Source organism: Trachemys scripta, chromosome 18 (assembly GCF_013100865.1).
Source record: "Trachemys scripta elegans isolate TJP31775 chromosome 18, CAS_Tse_1.0, whole genome shotgun sequence".
NCBI classification, from domain to species: Eukaryota; Metazoa; Chordata; order Testudines; family Emydidae; genus Trachemys; species Trachemys scripta.
This window is the reverse complement of record NC_048315.1, coordinates 10,302,160-10,326,962: the sequence shown is the minus strand read 5'-3', so window position 1 is coordinate 10,326,962 and position 24,803 is coordinate 10,302,160. Positions and strand designations below refer to the sequence as shown.

At 45.5% G+C, this 24,803-nt stretch overlaps 1 protein-coding gene across 1 annotated transcript in view; it reads right to left on the bottom strand.

Annotated features, from left to right (window-relative positions):
* The window catches only part of RAP1GAP2 (RAP1 GTPase activating protein 2), a 224,923-nt gene extending 200,338 nt beyond the window's left edge, over nt 1–24,585 (bottom strand). Inside the window, exon 1 of the mRNA XM_034752610.1 lies at nt 24,393–24,585. The gene's annotated coding sequence lies outside the window, so the exon portion shown is untranslated. The remainder of the gene's footprint in view (nt 1–24,392) is intronic.
* Nucleotides 24,586–24,803: the final 218 nt, after the last annotated feature.

The window sequence follows — 24,803 nt, the reverse complement described above, 5'->3', positions numbered from 1 at the left end:
TGAGGTTCCCACAAGCAGAGGGCAGAGGGAGACACATCACACTGCTACGTCAGGGGCTCCTGCAAACCTTATTCTCAGGACTCATGATTCTTAAAGTTTTCTATTTAATTAAAGTGATATATATAGTCAAAGCCCTGCTTACTACCCTTACTCCTTTGATTAACCTTTTATTCCACGAGTCCCATTAGAATTCAACCTTCCCCTTCCCCTCATACCTTATGGAGTATACGGATCAGTTATATATCAGCTCCAGTAATGAAGTTATATAACCTCATGCCCTTAGACCGTAGGGTTGCCAGGTGTCCGGTTGTCGACTGGAAAGTCCGGTCGAAAAGGGGACCTGATGATATCCTGTCAGATCTACTGACCAGACACCCAATGTCTGGTTACTGTGGGCGGGGGAGGCGAGGAGGCACTGAATCATCACCAGCAACAGACCCTTCTCAGCCGGGGCCACCTCCTACCTGCATTGTGTGGCTGCAGCTCCCAGCCCCAGCTCTGTAGGCGAGTTGCTCCTGACCCCGCAGGGAGGGCAGGAGGATAAAAGCAATGAGCAATGGAGGGAGGGGGAAAGAGGAGCGAAGGGGAGGCAGGGCCTCAGGGGGAAGGGGGGAGGTTTTAGCACTACTACTGGAGTGTCTTGATTTTTAAATATTACAAAGTTGGCAACCCTATAATAGAAGAGTGCTCTGTCATGCAACAGATACTATCAGAGGGCCTGATTCTGCAGGCGAAGTCGTACAGACTCACACATTGTCACATGGATTTCAATGGGATGCGAGTAAGCACTACTCCGTGTGAATGAGAGTGGTACAACAGAAAGAGGAGTCAAAGGATCAGAGGCACTAAACTCAGGCCTAATCGTGTGAAAGATGCTCTGCATAAGCCAAGTATTAGTATTACTGAAGCCTTAATTCTGAACAGCTGCCAAGAAGTCATTAACCTTGCCTGCTAAATCTTCCAATGATGTATGGAACAGTGGTGTTTCTCTCATCGACCTCATTTGGGACCTTTCCTATAGCACCCATTCTCCCTCACCCCCATCCCAACAAAAGACCTGTAGCCCACATTTCACTGTCTGCTAATCAGTGTTATAGCACATATCCCACATGGATTATGCCCAGATAAATTAGCAGATGTTCCCCTACTTCTGACAATATTGGAATGAAGGAGACACTGATCTAGATACAAATATAGATATAGAAACAAAAATCCATAACAATATTGTTTAAAATGAATCAGCATTTAGATGGTGACACAAGCAGATGGAGGCAGGAAACTCAAAGTTACAGCTGGTACTTTGTCCTTCATTACATGCTGTTGAAAGAAACTGCAAAGGTGCAGTGACTACCTGTTGTTTAATTCTATGCTTAGTACTAGATCCATTCATAGCATCAACTAAGGTATGAAAGGAAACACAATCTGAACAAGGACTGGATGATTCAGGAAACTAGTGAGGAAATTGAAACTAGCTCCCACAAGCTGAAAAACCTCTATTTGAGCTAGCTTGTCAGTGACTGAAGCGGTTAACATTGATAGTCTACATCAAATGAGTTTGTTGGGATTTCGATCCAGTTTTTCATGGGCAACAGCCAGGCTGCCTTAAAACTAGAACCAGGCAAAGCCTAGATTTTTTTTCCCCATAGGAAATTATGACATTTCAAAGTTTCATCCTGAAATTAGAACAAAGAGTCAAAATTTCCCGCAAAACAAAAATTCTAAAAAAATTTGGTCTGGAAGTATCTAAATGACCTTATCAAAGTGCTTTATTTCAACTGTTGTTGTATATAGAACATACGAATCTAACCAATCAAATCAAAACAAAGCACTTGGATCATTTTTCGTCACATTTTTTAACAAAAAGGAACATTTCAAAAACATTCTGATTTCATCTAATCAGCATTTTCTGACAGAAAACTGTTCCATCAGAACCTTTTCGACCAGCTCTACGTAAAACCAACATCACAACGGGCGCTGGTTTAGCAGACTCAGGACTCAATATGCAATGAAAAGTAATCTATGCTCTTGCCCCGAGAAGTTAGAATGAACAACTTTTGCAGGGTGGCCTGAAGGGAACCTTCTTCTGCCCAAGCTACATCTGTCCAGTGGATGAAGACAGACCTTAATGACTGGTGTGATGATGAAATTGCCGATACATCCATTACCTGCTGTGGCCTGATCGCAACATACCACACTTGGACTTCTTAGAAGCAGGGAAGAGGGTATTAAATTGTAATATCAATCAGTCCCTCATACAGCAACATATCCCTGGGGAAAGGAATGTGCTTCTTTAAATCAGGAGACAGGTGACAAGTCCAGCACTAACTAGTAAGGATAAAGAGTACAGCAATCAAGCAGTCACTGACAACCCATCCTGGACTCCGCGTCCATAGTAAATCAGGCAAGATCCCTGGATGCAGGTAATACAGTTTAGGAGATGGATTCAAAGCTTATCTCTTGATGGGAAATGCAATAAACTCTTCCTCCATGTATACTGAAACCACAATACTCTATTTATTAGAAGAAGAAAGGGGAAGAGACAGAGACACTAAATAGCTGGGTTAACTATAGCATTACACAGTGCATCCCTGCTACTACAGATTACACACCTAGTGAGGAGCTCCTAGAAATTCATGCAGATCTCTCCTTGCAATTTTGCATTTACGTGAACAATGTGTTTGTGCCAAAAGGTGAATGGACTGTAAAGCACCAACCGCTACGCTAAGAGAGGCTGCCCCTTTCAAATCTCAGGAGGGGAATCAAAGAAGACCAAGTCCCTAAATCAGGGGTGGCCAACCTGTGGCTCCAGAGCCACACGTGGCTTTTCAGATGTTAATATGCGACTCCTTGTATAGGCACCGACTCCGGGGCTGGAGCTACAGGCGCCAACTTTCCAATGTGCTGGGGGGTGCTCACTGCTCGACCCCTGGCTCTGCCCCCACTCCACCCCTTCCCGCCCCATTCCCTGAGCCTGCAGTGTCCTCGCTCCTCCCTCTCCCCTCCTCAGCTGATTGGGAGGTGCGGAGAGGGAGCAGGAGGTGCTGATCAGCGGGGCGGGAGGCGCTGGGAGTGGGGTGGGGGAGCTGCTGACTTATTACTGTGGCTCTTTGGCAGTGTACATTGGTAAATTCTGTCTCCTTCTCCGGTTGGCCACCCCTGGTCTAAATCAAAAGCATTCAGATATTTCCCTTCTCACAATGCACAAGGAAGATACTTTCCTTTGCAGGTTCTACTTCAAAGCAGGACACGATCAACACCAAAGGGTTTTCCCCTTTAAATTACCTCAGAGAAACCAAAGACGGAAGAAAAAGCCCCTCCCCCTGCCCGTTGCCCCACAAAGTGAATGGTAAAAGTCACCCACCATCCGTAACCTCCGAACGAGACGCTGCGTTTCCTATGAAACATCGTGGCTGCTTGGCAGTGCTCACTCTTCCTAGCGTCGCTGGCGATGTCCCCCAGACCCGACTGCACATATACCCTGGCCCCACTGCTTGCAGCCGAACAGGAAGACGGGGCACTTCTGCCAGTGGGCACAGCTGGTGCATGAAGTGTGCTCCCTTCAGCTATTCCGTGCCTTTAGCTCAAGCTCCGTGGGAGGAAAGTCACTCTCACCACTTCCTGTAAGCCTGCGCTAAAGTTCTGTGCAAGGGCTGATTACAGAGGGGGCTTCTCCTTTGGGTCGGCTGCTGTTAACTTGTCTTCTTTTAAAAAAAAAAAGAACAAAAAAAAAAAAACACACACACACATACACACACTTGAAAACTTCAGTTTCCTTTTTCCTCACTCTTTTCAATATACTGCGCAAGGACTGTATGTCTCCTAGTAGTGGAACATACATTTTTGGGCTGCCTGAAGTGAAGCCAAGGTTAAGGGATCACTGTGCCACCAGCTGAGTGAGGCATTTCCATGCCAACTTGTCCTTACCATCACACGGAAATCAGAAGCTCGCTGTTCAAACGAGACCTGTCAGTGGATGACAGGCTCCTCTTGTGGAAAAGCCCTATAGAATTTAACAGAAAACCACCACTTTGCTGTGGGTTTTCTGAGCCATCCTATGGAATTTAATAGAGTTCTAGCCTTTTTATTGAATGCTACAGGACAGATTAAAAATAAAAAAAACCTATAGAAAGGACCTCACCCACTGGTATTAAACTCAGTTAGGACCAGATCCTCAGCTGGTGTGAATCAGAACATTGCTGTTGATTTCATCCAACTGAAGATCTGGCCCTATAGATTTGTAAAGATTTAATGGAACCCAATTAAATTTCTGTAAAACCCTATTAATTTCATCCCTATTAAGTTCTATAGGATTTTTCCATAAGGGCCTATGTCAAGGAGGGCAAACTACGGCGCGTCAGGGCTTTCGCTCAGGCCCGCGGTATTGCCAGCCCTGTGGCGTAGCGGGGCTAAGGCAGGCTCCCTGTCTGCCCGGGCCCCACGCTGCTCCCGGAAGCAGCCAGCACCACGTCTCTGCAGCCCCTGGGCGGGGGGGCATCAGAGGGCTCCATGCACAGCCTTTGCCTGCAGGCACCGCCCTCCCCTCCCCCCTGCAGCTCCCATTGGCTGGGAACGGGGAACCGCGGCCAATGGGGGCTTCGGGGGCGGTACCCGCAGGCAAGGGCAGCATGTGGCAGAGCTGCCTGCCCCACCTTACCCCACCCCCAGGAGCCACTGCCGGACATGCTGGTCACTTCCAAGAGCCTGCCTTAGCCCCGCTGCACGCTGCTGCCACCCCAGAGCCACTCGAGTAAGTGGTGTCAGGCCAGAGCCCGCACCCCGAACTCCTCCTGCATCCCACCCTCCGACCCCCTTCCCTGAGCCGCCTCCCACCACTCCGCCTCCTGCACCCCAACCCCCTGCCCCAGCCCTACATTCATAGCCCTACATACAATTTCCCCACCCGGCCCTTGGGCCAAAAAGTTTGCTCATCCCTACTACGGCCTGATTTCCCAATGGAAAAAAAACCCAAACCATTGACTACAGTGGACTTTGGATTAGGTTCATATGAATGAACAGGAAGGATTACACCTCCTCTTATTACACTTTCATATTTCTCATCCCCAGTTCCTTTGGGTTATACCCTTTTGTACAATCCTAAATAATCCTTCTCCCCTCTTCTGCTTTCATCTTCTAATCCAGATATTGCAGATGGCCTAACAAAGCCATAGCACTGAACAGGTTGGTCAGTCTTTGGGTGCTGTATCATGCACTCCCATCAAAGTTTCTTCCCAACAACTTTAAATAACAGGGCACCAAAAATACCTCTCCAAAAGCAGGACATTGCACTTTCCTGTCTGAAACCAATCCACCTGCAGCCAGTTCGGGTCTCGTCCCAAGTTCCTGTTCCCAGCCCTAGTGAAAGAAGAAGTGCATAGCTGCAAACTACCAAGTAGATATTAGGGGAAAAAAGGGTCTACGGCCCTTTTGTGATCTGATTTCAAAACTCTGTTTAAATGTAAATGTTGAACTTTAGCTGCGTACAAAATTACCAAACAGCAGCAGCATCAAGAAAATCACACCAAAGGTTTCCCTATCACCACCCTCTTCTCCGCATCTCTACCCTTTGTCACCGTTTACACATTGCCAGGTACAATAGATTCTCGCCTGGCCTGTGCTCTGAAGCAAGCTCAGTGTTCAAAACAGTAGGATGTTTCATCGGCAAATGACTGTTTCCCTTCTCCCTCTTCATCATGTAAAAGCTGAGGCTGTTCGAATCACACTTTCCTCTTACAGGGTCCAAAGCATCAGCGAAGTACTGAAACTTATGCGTCTCAGACAGCGATCCATATTACAAAGGACAAAGCTGTTTTTTCTCGAGTACACGTGTAAAGAGGAAGAGACACATTCAAGGGGCAAGAATGTATCACCCTGATCAGTATTCAGACAGTATCTGCTTTCAAATCTAGCGAATTTTCATTGGATCATTAAATGTTCTAGCCTACAGAGAATGAATTCAGAATGCAAAGTAACCCTTTCCCCTTCCCCACCAGGCTCTGTGCTGGGCCAGAGTCTCTGATATAAAGCTAACAGAGTAAAAGCCAGACACTGTATTAAATACTTTGGGCAGATCTTCAGCTGATATAAATTAGTATAATCCCACTGAATTCAATGGAGATATGCTCATTTATACCTTCTGATGGTCTGGCCCTCTGAGTGCACTTGCAGATAGGTACATATGCATATTTTCTGGGTGTGCATGAGTGTGTATATTTAACACACATACACAAAACATGCTGAGAAAAAAAAACAAAAAACCTCATACAGATTCTCTCAAAACACTGGCATCATTTATTCCACCCAATCATGCCTCTCAGGTATAAACCGAAAAGCCTAATTCTGCTCTCAGTTACACTGGTGTCAATCCAGAGAATCTCCATTGAAGTCAGTGGAATTGCTCTAGATTTTTACCAGTTAACCAGAGCCCGGAATACATAGATTAAGCTTATATATAAAATTGCACCCTTTTTGCGCTAGATATCTTAAAAGGAACAACAAGGGGAAATAGAACTTAAATCCTTAATACCAAATAGCCACATCCCCTAACTCCTTACTCAAGTAAAACTGCCACTGAAGTCAATGGAACTACAGAATTTGGCCCAGTTAGCATCTGCATGAGATTTTTATTTGCTGGGGCTTTGCGCTTTGTTGCTAAAAATAACAGCAGAAGGGTCAAATTCAGATCTCAGTGGCACCAGCGTGAATCCAGAATAACGTATTGACTCTGGAGTTGCACTGGATTTACACCAGTGGAGCAAAATGAAGTCTGGCCCTATGACTTTAAATGACAGATATCCATCGTCTCCAAGGATGCTAAATTCTCCTCCAGGCGTTAGCAGCGCCTGCATACCCAGACAGCAAGAATAGTGTCACAACTGCCCTGAAGGAGTTACAGCTTTAGTACATCTATGGAAGAAGAAAATGGAACAGTAGCATCCTCAAGAAGAAAAAATTCTTCCTCCTCCCAGGCTCAAGACGCTGAAGATAGGCCTGATGGCCAGGCACACCGGCAATATATGAATAAACGGGTGAACCCAGGCTGGCTCTCAGGGGGTGTAAATTGGCAACGCTCCTCCATTGGTTACACCAGCTAAGAATCTGCCTGAACATCTATGTGCACTACAGGAATTTATATTTTTTACACTGCTGCAATCTAACTATTTGTTATTGTACCGACTGAAGCAGCAGGAAACACCAACAGATCCCTAGCAACCTCGCCAGAAACAGCAGCTCACTGAAGAAAGAAAACAAGCAGTTTTGTTCTAAGAACTTAAGCTCAAAGGGTTTTAAGCTGCAATTATTACTGGTTTATCCTAAATTCCAATCCTTACATTTACAAGTACGTGATGTATAAATAGAGAGTAAGGGGACAGTAGACAAGTGAAGCCACTGCTAATTTAGGGCCTGATTCAAAGCCCGTTAATGTCAGTGTGGTTTAGGGATGACGACACCAGACTGGGAAGCAGGAGATCTGGACTCGGTTCCTGGCTCTGTCACAACTTACTGTGTGACCTTGGCAAGTCACTCCCCCCCTCTGTGCCTCGTCTTCTGTCTCCACCTTTTGTCAGTCTTCGCTGTTTTCATTGTAAATTCTTTGGATTAGGGCCTGTCTCTCACCAGGTTTGCACAGCACCTATCATAACAACAGGAGCCTTTCCATCCAATAGGTTTGGGTAATTCAATCAGACCCCAAACAGAGAAATTTCATTTGCGCCTTCAGGACACTACTGCAGACTCTCTCATAGGCTGGATCCAAATACACAGAATTACTCAGGGCAGCAACCAACAGGAATCTGAATAGCCTTAGGCTTAAGGATTTCCAAACAAACACCAAAAGCAAAGGACATCTGAATGGCACCTGCTAGTAATAAACTCCTCTGCTAGACGCGGTGGCTGTGCAAAGTTTCTTAGAACTCGCTGGACCTTAATTCTGTGGGACGCTATTTCATTTGCCAGTCATTAAATATCGTCCTCATTCAAGGCTATTACCATCGGCAAATCAAAACGCCTTTGCTGTGAAAGAGAACGATTAGGACTGTCTTGTTTGCAATACAGTTTTTCTGATGGAAAAGAACAATCCGAAAAATAGCTTTGAAACCTTGACAAAACAACAACGATAGGAGAGTTAGTCACATACAGGACCTGATCCTAAACCCATTGAAGTCAATGAGAGTCTTTTCACTGGGCTTTGGATCAGGACCATAGGATGTGTTTTGTTTCCCCAGCACAGTTCAAGCAACACCCCTGGGCCACCCACGAGCACCAGCTAAACTGGGAACATGGCATTTCACCGGGGATGTGTTGTTACAGAACATCTCGCCTCTGCCGTTGGGTCCTTATGGCAGCCTCTCCAGAAACAATTTGTCTGCTGTGACATTTTCCTGCCCCAGGAGTATTCTGTATAACTGAAACCAACCGGGGGGGAGAGAGAGGGAGAATGTTCCCTTCAAAACAGTAATAGCCAAGTCATTGTAATCAATCAACTAAAATTAAGAAACACAAAAGCTCCAGGGAAGATGAATCTTTGGCACCATCTGTAATATCCAAAATTAACTACTTCTCTGGGGTTCTGTGACAGAGGCACTGGGGAATGAAATGTCAGAGCATACTGTGCTAAGTATGAGAGCGCCCGATCCTGCACACGCATTAGCTTCTGCCAGGGTGCTCTGTGTCTTGCAAGACTGGGGCCTAGTGTTTGACTGTGGAATTGGTTTCTGCCGAGTGCTATCAGGGCCAGACCCTGCATGGGTGAGGTCAATGGGAGTTTTGCCATTGCGTTCAGATGGAGCACGTCCTCTAGGTGTGCCTACAGAAGCAAAATAATTAGATAGCCTGAGGATACCAATATGCTGCCAGGACCAAATCTCCAGACAAAGTGCTGCCAAAAAAACCCCAACCACCACTGGTAGAATAAGATCACTCCCCGAAAAATCCATCTCCGGAGATACGTCGTCAAAGATCCTGTTCCAGAAAACAGGAGAGAAATAAAAGGGTCGCTCTCTTGGGACTGTCTTCCTTGTCTTTGGTCTGTACTGTACCTCACACAAGGAGGCCCTGCCTCTTTGATTGGTGTGAACAGTAATTGTACAAAACATCAGGGGCCAAATTCCCTGAGGAGGAGTTATACCAGGGTTGAATTTAGGGATGGGAGGGGAACGTAGACCTTATACCCCTTTGTAGGCATGCAGGGGTAAGATGGCACGTTAGGTCCAGGGGTGCTGGAGTATGACGGTCTATGCATACACCTATTCCCCTCTAGGGCAGGTATAGAGGCATACAGACAAAGCTGCAGCTAGACCACTCCCATTCAATGGCCTGCACGGCTCAGCTGACTGGGGGTGAGTGTCATTAGCTGCTGATAGAGGCCAGCACCCAATCGCTACACCAACTCCACCTATAGGAAGAAGTGACAGAATTGTGACTCAGCGATCACAGTGCCTCCAAAGGCTACTTCTGGGGTGGTACAGCTCCCACACCCCTCCTTGCTGAGGCTGTGCTGAAAGCCACAATCTCTCCCACTGTGAAGTAAGAGGTAATGAAACTCCATGTCTAGCAACGGAGAATGAAAGTCCCCACTCGTTTCACTACACTGCCGATTGCCATTCCAGTTGTCATTTAATGTCAGTTCTAAGCAGAAGTTTTGTAGGGTGAAAAAAAAGATGCCCCCACTCTCAGAGGGTTCCCTTATTAAGATACAAAATATAGCAGAGACAGGGAGAGAGACTGGTCAGTTCATTATTACAATGTATAGGCTTACATTTTAATGAGAACAAACTGTTCCGTTTAGATTTTGTTTACCAAGAAATGCCAACTGTGTGCCAGAGTTATATGTTGCCATGGTCAAAACACACTTGATTTGTCTGTTTGTTTGTACTCATGGGTTATCTAGTCAGGTTTTATCAGCGGTCTTCAAAAGCAGAACGCTCATAGCGGACACTGAATTGCAAATATGCAAATGAAACTTACATAAAGGGTTTAATAAGGCTTCCACTGAAGTATAGGCGGGGAGGAGGGAAGATAGCTCAGTGGTTTGAGCGTTGGCCTGCTAAACCCAGGGTTGTCAGCTCAATCCTTGAGGGGGGCCTTTTAGGGATCTGGGGCAAAAATCTGTCTGGGGATTGGTCCTGCTTTGAGCAGGGGGTTGGACTAGATGACCTCCTGAGGTCCCTTCCAACCCTGATAGTCTATGAAATAAACATTGAAGTCTATGAAGCTCTAGCTATTTAGACCAGCGAATAATCCATTGAGCCTCAACTGCATTTGAAAAGTTCTATGTAACAGATGAAGTTCCATCTGCATTTAGGGTTATGCTAAAATACTCACTATTGCGCCACACAAGAATTAACCTAACTGTAATAGTAACATGAGGCTCACAGATTCATGCAGAGATGGCAGGAGGGGCAGGAATACAGTCTGTATCCCTCAATCTGTAGCAATTTTACAGAATTCTGCCACTAAACCGACATTGTATTGTTACGTCATCGAAGCCACTCCCATTCTTCTCTTTGTTGTTTTATTGGTTTCACAGCAACAACCTCCCCTTAACTGGGCCCAAGTGGTGCTGCAGGCAGAGGGGCCAGAACAATAGTATTGTGACATCAGAGGTAACTCAACCAGTCATCCCTCGCTCCCTCAAGTAAGCGCTCTGCTTGCAGCACCAAACGGGCCCTGGTTAGAGGAACTAAGACAGTTGTGACTGGGCAGAGGTAAATGATCCCACCTGAGCCAGGCAAGGAGGGAGTCACAGGACAAACCTCCCGCCTCCTCCCACTCAGCCAATACAGCTCCTGATCCGAAGCAGCCCCAGATATTCCGGTTCTGAACCCCCCAGAGCCCCAACTCTGGCAAAGCACCTTAGTCCCCAACCCGCATTCATCTGCCAATTCATTTCAACCAGTGGGACTGAAGTATGAAAATAACAGGAGGGAGGGGATGATGACTGGCTGAGTTACCGCTGATGTCACAATGCCCCTCTGCCTGCCGCACCAAGTGGGCACCGGGTGCAGCGGTCAGGTTTCCCAGTTGCCATCGGGATCAATAGGGTTCTACCCAGCGATGCCTCCAGCTTTCCTTGAAATTGATCGGAGGTGGTATTTCAAAGTCAGGGCAGAAGAGACAGAGAAATGCCATCAAAAGTTAGGCCTCACTTCAATTAGCTAGTCGGTGACATGTGCAGTGTTGCTTTTGTATTGTGGATACCCATTTCACGTAGGCCGGCAGGTAAGTGCTTTTCCATCACAACCACCACTGGTTCGTTTCAAACCAGCTAGACGTTCCTTAGCCCGTAATTCACCCTCTCAGCCATCCACGTGGTTAAGGCACAGGACTAAGACTCAGAATATCTGGGATCAGTCCCTAGCCTCCCTGTGTGACCATGGGCAAGTCGCCCCTGCACAGAGAGCCCGCAAAGCATTTAAGCCCTTAAGTGATGCCTGTGTCTTGTGCTGCCTAGGCAAGCAAGTACTGAGATGAAGCACTAGCAGCGTCTTTGGGCTCTGTTGAATCAGATCTTGCTCACACCTCCCTCTGTCTACTCTTCTTAGATTCGATGCCCAGCTGCTGTCAGCGGTAGGGACTGCCACCCACGCAGCATTCCTCTCTGCATCTCAGATGGATGAAAGTGCGAGAGAGGTGCTGGGAAACAGCTGTAAATGAATCTGTGGGTACGAAGGAGAAATCAGATCAAGATGGAAGCACTGACGCAATGTGACACAATGAGAAAGGGAACTGAGAGGGCTCCATGGCATAGCAGCATACCACAAAACATGGTGTTTCCTTAATAGGTGTGGCCCAGAAGTCTCTGTTATCCAGTGGGGAAGTTGTGTTGTCCAGTGGGCAGGGCAGGGGAGTGGAAGCCGAGAGATCATCTTAGATTCCCAGCTGGTCTCCAGTGTCATTTGGAAAGTCATAATCACTTCATTCTCTCGGGGGGTTGGTTCCCAGCAGTCACATGAGGGTACTGGGGCTTAACCTCCTTTGTGAAGCACTTTCAGATCTGCAAGTGGGAAGCACTAAGTGTTATTAACGAGCAACCAAATTCCCCTCTCATTTATGCTGACCACTGAATGCGTTTATTACCGGGGGGGGGGGGGGGAAGGGGGGGGGTGTCTGTGTGTCCTACCAATGACCAAATCTACTCTGAAGTCAACTTATCTTAATACTTTGCGTTCCCTGCCTTGAGCAATTTGAGTGCAAAACTAGATGATTGAGTGACTGAGATGTATATCGCAGATGGCTACCCCCCACCCCCATCTCTCTCTATTTTCTGCACATGATTGTGGGCCATGAGGACACTAACTCACTTGCGGTCCACAGTCAGTGCTTACCTCTGATTTATAATGAAAGCCTTAATGCAAAGGTTCTGCTTGAGCTAAGGGTCAGAGCTGATGGGTGAGAAAAAGAAGATGGGTGAGAAAAAGAAGAATCCGAGACCCCAAGCTGCCCGGCAGCCGGTGCCTGGTAACTGTTAATCACACGTGTGGTTTCCTGCAAAAAAAATGAGGCGGCAGTTTCCATAAAGGACAGATAATGAAGCATTTCTAGTCTCACATCCCACCCTCTCTCTCTCTCACACACACACACACACACACGGGCAAAGCAAACCGACCCTTGTAACCATCCATTATTCGCCACTGCCAGCTGGACAGCATGGGTAGGCATAGCCAAGCTAGCTTGGATCGAGCTAGATTGCTAAAAACAACAGTGTGGGGCGGGCTAGCCCGTGGCGAATACATACCTTGAGTCTGGAGCGGGGCGGGGGGAGGGAGGCGAGAATAGTACTCGGGCAACTAGCCCACGCCACCGCCCATGCCACTGCAACTACAGTGATTTTAAGCAAGCTCGCGGCACCTATCCGTGCTGCAATCATGCCTCCTGATTGCAGTGTAGACATACCCTTAAAGGCCAGCCCTACAAGGTGCCAATTGCCTCCTGTGAGGTGCTGAGCGCCCTGAATTCCCGCTTTCCATGAAGTGATGGGAATTGAGGGCGCTCAGTCTCTTGCAGGATTGAACCCGCATTTCCTATCGGGATTTCTGTGCAACTAAAGAGAAGGTCGGTTGGTCGTTTCAAAACGAGAGGGTTTTTAAAAAGACTATTGAACCAGTCCCAAGACACTGTAAGAGAGAGGGTATGTAGGGCCAGGGAAGTACATTCTTCCAATTTATTGATCTAGATGCACAGCCTGAGCTGCATACACAATACAATAAATGTAGAGGGGTACTGTCTAGTGGCCTGATCAGAGGAATGGCAGCCTGGAAGTCCCGAGTTCTATTCTAACTTTTATTGAGGCCAATGGAAACTTCACCAATCTGGCCCAGTTTTCCCCCTTCTGTAAATGGGGGTAATAATAATAATGCAAGTGGGAAGCACTAAGTGTTATTAATGAGCAACCAAATTCCCCTCTCATTTATGCTGACCACTGAATGCGTTTATTACCGGGGGGGGGAAGGAGGGGTGTCTGTGTGTCCTATCAATGACCAAATCTACTCTGAAGTCAACTTATCTTAATACTTTGCTTGCCTCACAAGGGAGCTCTGAGGAAAAGCTAGCTAGTATTGGTCCAGATTCTGCACTGAGGGCCGGTGTACACCCTTTGAAGTTCCACAAGGCTCCAAGCCAGCACAGAATTTAGCCGCACATTGGTAAAGCAATTTGAAAATGAAAAGAACTATGGTCCTGGTTCTCCCCTCACTTACACTGGAGTGACTCCATTTAAGCATACGAAATGCTATCAGCATAGAACTGGTGTAACAAAAATCCAGATGGCGGCGTTTGCCTGAAATAACTGCCTAGTTTGCAGGATTTTTTTCCCCTGAAAAAGGGTTCAGGGAGTTCTACCGAGGACATAATTTCCCCCTAGTTGGATTTAAGGGAGATGGAGAGAGGATATAGGATGTGGGCTGAGCAGTCTTGCAGGGAGGAACCCTCAGAGCAGCTATATCTGGCAAGGCACCAACAGGACTTTATTATCTCATTGCTGTTTTCTTTGTTAATAAACCAAGGTCAGGAAGTAGCACACGTTTGCATTTTACAGTGTGTGAACTGTGTTTCTAGGGCAGGTTAGGAAGGGACCCTGCTTTTAGTGTGCTAAATATTATGTTGTTACCAAGTTTAGCCAGATCAAAGGGCAGCATTTCGTTCAGAAGACTGCATCTTGCACAAATTTGCACTAATGAACCTATTAAAGAGGATCTATCAAGAACTGGAGTAAAATGACTGTCATTTGTTTTCTAAAGGAGCAAAATAATCCTTTGACAGCTGCAGCCAGCCCAGGCTGGAATTAGCCAGACCTTGTGTTGTGTTAAGCCAGATCACTTAGCGTTATTTTAACAGAGTCTGCGCATGAATAACACAGCTTCATGTTGAGTTAGCAGTGTAATCAGCTAATTAATGTGCTGCAGATCAGTGGCTGTGTCATGCAAAAAACGCCCCCTGCTGGCTGAGATTGCAGCAGCTGTGTGTCCTGGCTTCCCCTTGTTTCAAGGGATAGAGAAATGGTGGAAGTAGGCTACAGAGAAAGAGAACGGACACGGGAACATGAGTCCGCACCCCAGGCAGGAAGAGACAGGGTTAGAACCCTGCAGGGTGTTGGGTGTCTTTAACTCATACTGAATTCAGCACCATCCATAATGAGGCACGTATAGGTGCCAATTACAGACTTCTTTTGCAAGCCTAATGCTGTAAGTAAAAGGCTTCAGAGAACAGCTGGATGGGACGCTATTTTCCCATCCTGCAAAGAATCTGAGGTATCCACATTTTCCCATCCTCAAACCAGGACAGCGGTTGAACTTGGTGCTTTTTGAACCAGAAATCTGAAAAAAAGTTTGCTTCAGACCCAACAAAATGTTTTACTGCAGTAATTTCAAAATGTTTAGTTTCAGTTTTGACTCTTTTCTTTCCTTTAGTCTAAATCTAATAACATTTCATTTCATCTAAAAAAAAAAATCAAAATATTTTCTGAAGTGTTAAAATGAAGCATTTTGACAATGTCAACATTTTTAAATAATGTTTTGAGTCAGGAGATTAACCAAAGTCAAAACCATTTCACGAACACTTTTGATTCTGACACCTCACTATTTTGATTTTTTTTGCAAAAGGGGGGTTCGTCAAAAAATTCCTGACCAACTCTGCATCAGAGATGCATCCACCGATACTAGGTCTGAATTTGATTCACTGTACCGAACAAAACTACACTGGCCACATTGTGTACTCTTCACCCATTGTTGAGCCGCTTACGGATGCCTATGGAAGTGATCTGTCCTACATATGGCCAAAATTTTCAGAAGTATTCTCTAATTTCAGGAGTTCAACTTGGAATAGCTCAAAACCATCCCAGGGCACCCAAAATTACAGTCCTCTGTAGCATTTTGCCAACAAGTCTTTTCCATCTCAAATTTCTACAATTGCCAAAATGCTAACAAGTATCATCCTACTTGAATTCATCAGGAAGAAAACTTAGATTTTTTTTCTAAAGTGATTATGCACAAACCATGCATTTATTTCTGATTTGCAAAGAACACTTGGCATATATCTTACCCCCCTTTTTTGTATATAGAAAGATCTGTGCTAGATCATCTAAATACCGGCAAGGGGGAGATGGGGATACTTGTTGTATCTGGGAGTATCTTTACTGAGGAACAGTCCACACAGCTGGTGCTGAAATTACGCCCAGGAAGGACAGTATAATTCTTTCTTTGCTACCTTGGCTGCAGAAGACAGACTGCATCATTAATGTTGTAATACTTTATGCACTGCAGCAACACTATTCATCTTTTTATTACAACTGTATATAAAAAGGTAGTGTCCATGCAGGAATACGATTAGATTAGATCATGGCAGCGAAAAGACATTCCATATCCCAGCCCTATCAATAAGGCAAAGCAAGGCAGCATAGGAATGAATTGTAGAACAAAGGAGACTGCTTACTACTTTTCACCATGCTACTGCTACAGTGGAATGAGGCTGGAAATCTACCAACATGCCTTGAGCAGTAGGTTCCTGTGGAGGGGGAAAAAAAAAAAGATTCTAAAGCCTGTTTTTTGCAGGTTGCTATTTGTGATGCACTGTTCATTAACAGGCCATGTTAAGGAATATTAACACATTTTCTAGGTCTAGTCAAACCTATCTCAGGCAACTACCAAAGGTGATCACAAACAACTCGGTCACCCAAGAGGTGATTCTTAGCTAGACATCAAACACAACAGGGTACATTTCTGGGAGGCCTTAATATGGTTTACATAAGTCAGAGAAGTATCTAGTTGTACTGATTTTCATTACGAGCCTACCTGTAATGCATTTCCGTGATCCCGTTCACACGGTTTGTTACTTGGAATACTGTGGAGGAGATAGAGAAGGAATATATGGCAACTTACAGTACGTGCCAGCCTACCCAACTCAATTGGGAACATTCCCTAGATCTCGGATGTTTATGTGTGAGGCTCAGGATACAATAAAATAAGCGGCCAATGTGAGCCGATAAAACTGAAGATCCAATTCCCCTTTCTATCTAAACGTGAGATTGACCAAAGGAAGAAAAATGCAATGAGACTTGCAGGTATTTATTTGTATTAGCACCCACTCCAGGCCAGGCCCTTTCTAAATATTTCAGAACAGTCCTTGCTCTGAGAGTTCAGAATCTAAGAACACGGGAGAAACAAAACACAATGCCACTGCTTCTAGGGTTTTTCCCTGGACATCTCCATTTTAATCAAGCTAATTCCCAGATCCGCTAGTCTGTACTCTTTTAAACAAGCTGCACAAAGCCAAGCAGCTGCGGCTTCACTCTCTGGTACCCAAACTAGCTAGATTAAAGCTAGCTCAGTACATCTACACACGCTGTAGATGGCAGGGTACGCATACCATTATGTACAGAAAGGTAACGTGACTTACCAGGGGTCACACAGGGAAGTCAAAACCTTCAGCTCAGACTGGCCTTTATGATTATCCGAGCTCCCAACTGCTTTGCTCTAACCACCCATCCAAACAGCCCCTTTTCAGCTTCACTAACAAGTCTACATACCAACAAATTCAAATGGAAGAGCGAACGTAAGCTGGTTTTTACTGAGGTCACCCAGTAAGAGGCATTTCAACAATACAGACAAGGTTACATTGGATTTAGCCCAAATCATTAGAAGTGGCTAGAGGAACACACTGCTGATTACAGAAATTGATTTGTCCTGAAGCATTAGAAGCCCCTATTGGTTACTCTGTTGTTTGAAAAACCAAACCCGATCAGGAGATTGAACAACTATTTACATTTAAGATGTGATTTTTCTAAAATGTGAATTGCTGCTGGAAACATTCCAGTTGCAGTATCTAAATACACTAGAGATATAAAAAAGAGGGGGCGGGGACACACGAACTAGAGTGCTGCCTCAATAAAGATGCTGGTGGCTTTTTAAGATTGTTGATCACAACATATTGATGGTGAAGTTATACTAGAAATACAACCAAGACACTAAGGATGTTTGATTTATTTGTGCAAAGTAAAGTGGAGTATCAATGGGAATAGACTGACACGATTTTGGAAACGTAAGTCACATGTATGAATTCAGGTTGATATCATGGCATTATTATGCAGTTGTTGACATCAAACTGGTTTTTCACAAATGTTCCTCTGCCTCTGGGTAGCCACCATTGCCGACAGGATCTACAACGCCAGACCGAGGACAATGAGGAGTGCCCAATTATAAGGATTATTGGCTGATCAAGGGACAGATATCCTAAGAGGGGTTGTCCAAGCTGGGAGAAGATACTTCCTCCTCTTGTCTAAAGGCAGGTGCAAACGGAGGGAGTGGAAGTTCTCCAAGGAGGCCAACAAGACAGAAGTGACATAACAGGTTTTTAAAAAGGACTCGTAAGGGAAAAGACTCACACACAAGAAGTTTGGGCAGGAGAAGGGAAGGGGACAGATGAGCCACAGTCAAAGAGGCAAGCTAAAGGAGAAGGCTCCATGTTTCAGAACCCACCCAACCACTACAACAGAAGGACATTGGAGAGCCTCAGATGACCCTGACGCCACCTCAAAGAATATTCTTGAGTGGAGAGGAAACTGAGGCAGAGAACCACACATCAGATTTATTATTTTGGTATATCTGTGTATTTGTTATGCTACTGAAGAACAATGCTGTGTGTTCGAGTCCTGTATGTACTACACCTAATCACAGGGCACCTGAGAGTGTTAATCTGCAATGCAGAAGGCTCATATCATCAGTGGGATTTTTTGGGAGAGGATGTGTTTAAGATACAGAGGAACCTGTGGGGTCAGCATTGGTTCCAGGGTCTGGCCAATGGGCTGTATGGTGTAAACAGGATGGTGCACTAGATAGACCAACTCTTGGGGTGTAGATCCTCTAAGGACCCCAAGACAAACAGTGCGCATGGACTCTGTTCGGACTCCAGAGACTTAAAACACAGAACCAGCAGTCTGGTGAATGATGAAGAGGTGGGGCGGACTCAAGTGGACCCAGGAAGACATCATTACAATCTATCTTTGCAGGGCATACCATAAAACCTTTTGTTAAATGGCTACTTCAGAAGCAGATCAGATCCTTAGCTGGTGTAATTCACCCTAACTCCATTGACTTCAAGGTAACCATGCAAATTTACACCAGTTGAGGATCTGGCCATCTGTCATTCGTGAGCGCAAGTTGGTTATGTACCTAGATGATGCCGTGATAAAATAGCATTGATTCAACTGGAGCTGTTGAAAGTGATTTGACAAGGGACTTTGTGTGTGGTCATAGCCAAAAAAAAAATCAGCTTTTATTGAATGTCTACGAGTATTTGTACTTCTGCTAATCTCATTCTTAGAGGAAGAGAAGGCAAAACAATTTAAAGCCTAAATTTCTCAGGGGCAGGAGCCAACAGGATTGCAGTGGAGATCGATATGTTTAACTATTTCAGCATTTAAAGTCTATTGATGCTAATCTGTCTTCTCAATACAGTATAGATCTCATTGTTACCTAGGAGCTTTTAAGAGGATGAAGGACTGTCTTCAAGCTGCAGAAGGGGCCAAATCCCAAAGCCTGGTTCTCCTACTATGCAATACAAGTAACTCCTAGTTCCTCTGACACCCTGGGAGCAGAACATAGCCCATGCAGTTCTCTTGGGTGACACCCCCAGTAGACTCAGGACAGAAGAGGCTTCTCCCCCTCGGAATACAGAAATCCCGCACATCAGGCTGGGCCGCAGGCGTATTCTAATGCATTGTGTAATAAGTTAGCTTGGTTCATGGCACCATGCAAGCCAGGCACACAACACTAACACTTACAGGGCTCTCACTCGCTGCCAGCACAAGGGGACTTCAACCAACAACATTTTCACACTTAGGAACCCACACCCAGGCACCTAGGTCAGCGACCTGATTTTTCAGAGGCACTGAGCACCAGCAGCACCCTTTGACATTGAGAGGTGCTCAGCATTTTTAAGGTCAGGCCACTTACTTAGAAGCTTAACTCCAGTTACCCAAGTTTGAGTGTTGGCTGTTGGGGTCTGTGACAAGGCTCCACTTACCGTGCTGGTGCCTCCTACTGATCATCTTGGGGATTAGCGCCACACATCACTATATCCACGCCTGGTGGTGCCTCGCCCACCATCACTTCTGCTCCCGGACCCACGTCGCTCCAAGGAACGCAACATTCTCTTCATGACACAACCCTGCAGCCGTGTCGTGATCTGTGCTCCCCGCTTCCGGGGGCGAGTGTTGCAATTCAACTGTCCCGCCACTTCCCCAGCGGCGACTGCAGCCAATTATTCGGCCACTTCCCCAGTGGACCCAGCACCCTCTTCGTCCTTGCCTCAGTGCCTCAGCCTGCAAATCCCAGCAGCCAACCAGGAGCTCTTCTCTAGCTTCCCTGGTCCCTGCTAGCAGCACTGCTCTGTCCAGGGTGCTAGCTTCCTTCTGCCTACCAGACACCCAGTCCTCGCTCCTTAAACTTCAAGGAGTAACTGTCTAGGCTCTGCCTTGCAGTTCTTCTTACATAGGCCTCCTGGGACCTGATTAGCTGTTCCCTGCAGCCCCTCTCCTATTGTCTGCTTTCTGCGCAGCCTCTCTGGGGCCCTATTAACCCCTTTCTGCCAGTATGGGGTAAACACCCTATCACAGGGTCCTTCCCCTATTATAGAAAGTGCTGGGATAAAAGGTGCCCCATTACTAGTCTTCCTACTTTACAGAAAATGCAATCATTTATCCTCAAACAGCTATTTGCTACACAGTAGTCAAGAGTCTTTTAGACACCGAGCATTGCCGGGGCTCTAGCTACTTGTATAACTGATGGCAGAGCAAAGTGGAGATGCTGAATGTGCAGTTGTTATTTAACAAAAAACTTCTTTGGTTTAGTTAGTGTTTAGTCCACATTAGAGATGGGCCCTAACCTAAAGCCCAGATCCAAATACTCCTCAACTTTGAGAAAGTTTGTAACCAAGTCCAACCATGAGTATTTGGAGAGTGCTTAAAAATATAAAAAGGATTATAGACCATTATTATTAGACTGGGACTTTTTAAATATCAAGAGCTGGAGTGACTGTCCTGAGTTCATTTAGCACTGTACTTTTTCCCACCACACAGTGACGACAGTTAGAGATCACAGGGTACATGGCACAGTCTTGACTTTAATTGGTTACTCAGAAGATTAAAGAGATACTGGGAGCCAGTCTCTCTTGAACATACCATGCGCTGCCCTTATATCCAAATAAATCTATTTGAAATACAAACATTTTAGTTTACATACAATGCATGTTTTCACTCAGCATATGCAAGTCACCCTAGCGCAGGCACCTTGTGCAATACTGAAACCCAAGTAACACCACTTACTTGGGACTTCAGGGGTGCCTAGGATTTTGTTTGAGACCTTTGCACCTGGTGGAAATTCACCTGCTGTGGGGATGAACATGGGCAGATATATACCTGAAGCAGCAGCTTACCTACTCTGTCATCAGGTGCATCCACTACCTTGATTTTCACACCCATCAAGAAAAACACCCACGACTGGCACTTTTGAATTACTGCTCCTCTTCTGGGGTTTGGTTTATGAACATAAAGTAAACTTCACTGAAAGCAAGTCTTCTAGTCCCCTTCCCCAAACTCACCAGTTCTGTCCAGCCCATCCCAAAGTCCTTGCAGACCTTCACCAGAGCGTCATCACCCTTATCCTTCCCTCCAGGGCTTCACAGTCCTAGATAGCCTTTCCCAGCTGAGGCTTCACCCACGCTTTGCTTTGCTCCCTGCAGGTCTGTCAACTAAGATTTCCACCACCAGCAAACTCCTGCATCCCTCTGCTTTCTGTGCAACAGGCTTCCTTTATATACTGTGGCTGGTCACATGATTGTCACCTGATATTTTCCTCCCCTCCCTCTGACTACAATTCCCCAGGATCCCTCAGGGAACTACGCATCCCAGCATGCCTGCTCTTAAAGGGGCTGAGCCTTGGAACATGGTTGACTGGCTCTGGGACATCACTATCCTTAAATGGGGTACACCACAATACCACATCTGTGTGTTCAATGGTTCTGCTCTTTCTAGGGTCAAGGGTTTTATCTGATCTTAAAAGATGACAGACCAAGAAATTTCACAGCTTTCCAATCTTTCAATGTATTCTTTAACCATTATTAATTGGAACCCATTTTAATGGGCAGTGCTATTCTGCATTTTATGGCCATAGCGCTAACCACATTAGAATCCCATCCCTTTAATAATGATTAAAGAGCAGTGAAATTTCCTACGGGGCCATATTTTTTAGAAAGAATCTGTTCATACATCGCAGATTTTCTGTATTTCTTTCCTCCTGCTCTTTATTACTGAGAGGATCTAGTTCTTTGGGTCTCACGCTCTTCCTTGGGCGTGAATGTAGCTCGGAAGGGATGCACCAAAACTCTAAGGGGCCTTGAAAGAAGCAATGCGTGTGCATACACAAACACACACTGCATCTCCAGAAGGTCCAGACTGCAGTGTGCACACACACATATGCATACATATTCACACACACACGCCCACACTGAATCACAGAAGATCCAGTATGCAGCACATACACACACACACACACACACACACACACACTACATCCCCAGAGGGCAGCTTCCCCCACCACACTCTGAAGGTCCAGAGCACACGACCACTACTCTCAAGCAAGCAAACAGACTAGAACCACTGCATGGACATACTATAACAGGACTCCCCCGGACACTACCATCACCAGGGCTACCTATATTTCAGGACTATTCCATCCTTTGCTGTGATCCCTTAGCTGCTGCTGCTTGGAGTAGCATTAAGTACTCAGATGCTGGGACTGGACAACAAGGGATGGATCACTCGATAACTGCCCTGTTCTGTCCATTCCCTCTGGGCCACCTGGCTCTGGCCACTGTCAGAAGACAAGATACTGGCCTAGATGGACCATTGGTCTGACCCAGTATGGCCGTTCTTATGTTAACTTTGCAGCGCATATTTATCTGTATTTAATAGGCGACAACAGCTGAAGCAAAAAGGGCTGGTCTTGACTCCTTCCCTTTCCATCTGACCATTCCCCTACAAATCCACTTAATGGTTCTCCCGCACTGTTGCCTTACGATCAGTCTCTTTTTATGGGTGAAGACATGCAGGTGGGTTTCTGGTCACTTTTCTTATTAAGTTGTAACATATTAAATCTATCCACGCTCCGCGCTGTTTAACCAAATGGCCAAGAGGAGATGGGCTGAGAGAGGTGTTCTGGATCACAATTAGGTTTAAGCAGGGTTCACAGTTCTGATTCAAGGCCAAATCAGGGCTATTTTGATTTTGTACTGGGTTATACCTACATCATGTTCTTGCAAGACTGCAGACCATGATGTCAAAAATCTCAGTAAATCAGCCTCTCTCACAAGATCTTGAATGTTCTTGTGAGATTTCAGCTTCATCCAAACCAGAACCAGAAAATTTAGCCCCTTCTGGTTTAGGATCCAACCTGGAACCAGGAGTAGGCATGGATCCGTGCCCCACATGAAACTGGAGGGGTTCAGATTTATGACCCTGGTTTTGGCTAATCTCTAGCTCCTCGGGCGGAGGTTGTATCTGTTTCCATCACAGCCAATAGTGATACACAAGTGATTCTGACTTCAGGTGCAGAACAGGCGGCAGAAGCAGATGGACTCACACACAAAAAAAATCATCATCCTATTTTCATGCAAATAGCCTTAGCAAAAAAGAATGAAGGAGGAGAGGTGCAGAAAAGATCTGGTATAGAAGCAGAGCATATTTATTCATAGGGTTACCATCAGCTACCCTTTAAGAGGCACCTATTGTCAAGGAAGAAAGAGATTAGTTAAACCTGCTACACACAAAAACTGAGTTATGCTGTCTGAATCCCACTTCTTAGTCTGAATTTAGAATCACTGGCTGATTTCCAATCCTGAATATAATGTGCCGTGTGGGCAGATACTATGTCCCTGGCAATACTATAACAACAAGGGTCTTAAAGACAGGCAGTGCCTGGAATACACAAAATCAGAATAGAAGACAAAATCTCATTCCCTTTTTACACCTGGGATGCAAATGACCAATCTCCCATCCCTTATCACTGCTGCGGTATAGCACATGAACAGGGTTCGTTGCTTGTACTGTGCCCACAGAGATGAGGCTGACAAGAGCAGTGCTGTGCACTGTATATGCTTTATGAGCATGCATTATGCCCTGTCTTCTCAAGATAAGCGAGAGATCTTCCACAAACACAACAAAGGGGAAGAGGGTCTCTACTGAAAACATTATACTGCGATAGTAAAGATATATATTCAGAGAAAGCTTCTCCATTGTCCTATTTATGTCAAGCATACAGTACTTTAGAGATGCATGTTCGCAGAGGTGGTGTCTGTCTGCAGGCAGAATGTCCCCCTACACAATTCTAGTAAAAAAGCCATTTGAAAAGAGCACCAACAATCAAGAATTCCCCATTGACATAGGCGAGCAGAGCACTGAAGAGACCTTTTGAAGTTGCCTCCTTTGAATTTTCAAATTTCCACATAAGCCTTGAAATCATTTGCTGTTCCAAATAAATGTGGCATGCGACGGTAGCTTACATACAGATCACACATTCGAGTCAAGAAGGATATTCTTGGTGTCCACATGCATCTAATGTATAAAGCCCTCCTGTTCAATTACACATTTAACACAGACACACAAATTGATATTTGTAAGACACTGAAACAATAGCTCCTCCAGACGTGCCTTAATTTACATGCACACAAACATACAGTAGAGAGACAAGGACAATTATGTACTTTATACCGTATGTATACACGTTTTCCATTACAGAGCTGCTGTGTATACATTTTCTACTTCACATATGGATAGCCACATGGTCCTCAAATATTGCTATATATCGTGACCACAGTTCAAATTTAGCACGACTCAAACGGTATCTTACCTTGATTTCCTTGCTGCTCTCTCTATGCAAAATTTACACTTACTGTTACCATCAAGGCTAAATAAATGCAGAGAAATGTAATTGCTCCAGCCACACAGAGCTCCTGACGTGGAGCTGCAGCTATTGCATTGTTGATTTTAGTAGATTATGTGTCTGGCTTTGCTAACCTGCTGTTTTAATGCTCCATGGGCTCTTGGCAAAACACCAACAATACTCACTGCCACAAGGGGGCTTTAACAGCTCGCGGGTGCTGTTTATCGCAGCAATCCTTCTGTGCTTTTTAAAGGAGACAAAAGAGTTGTTTTTAAGTGTTTTGACTGCATTAGGGCGACAGTTGTTGGATGCAAAAGAATATTTTTTTAAAATACATCTGTGCCGATCCCCTCTATTCCACCCGTGTGGACTCAGCCA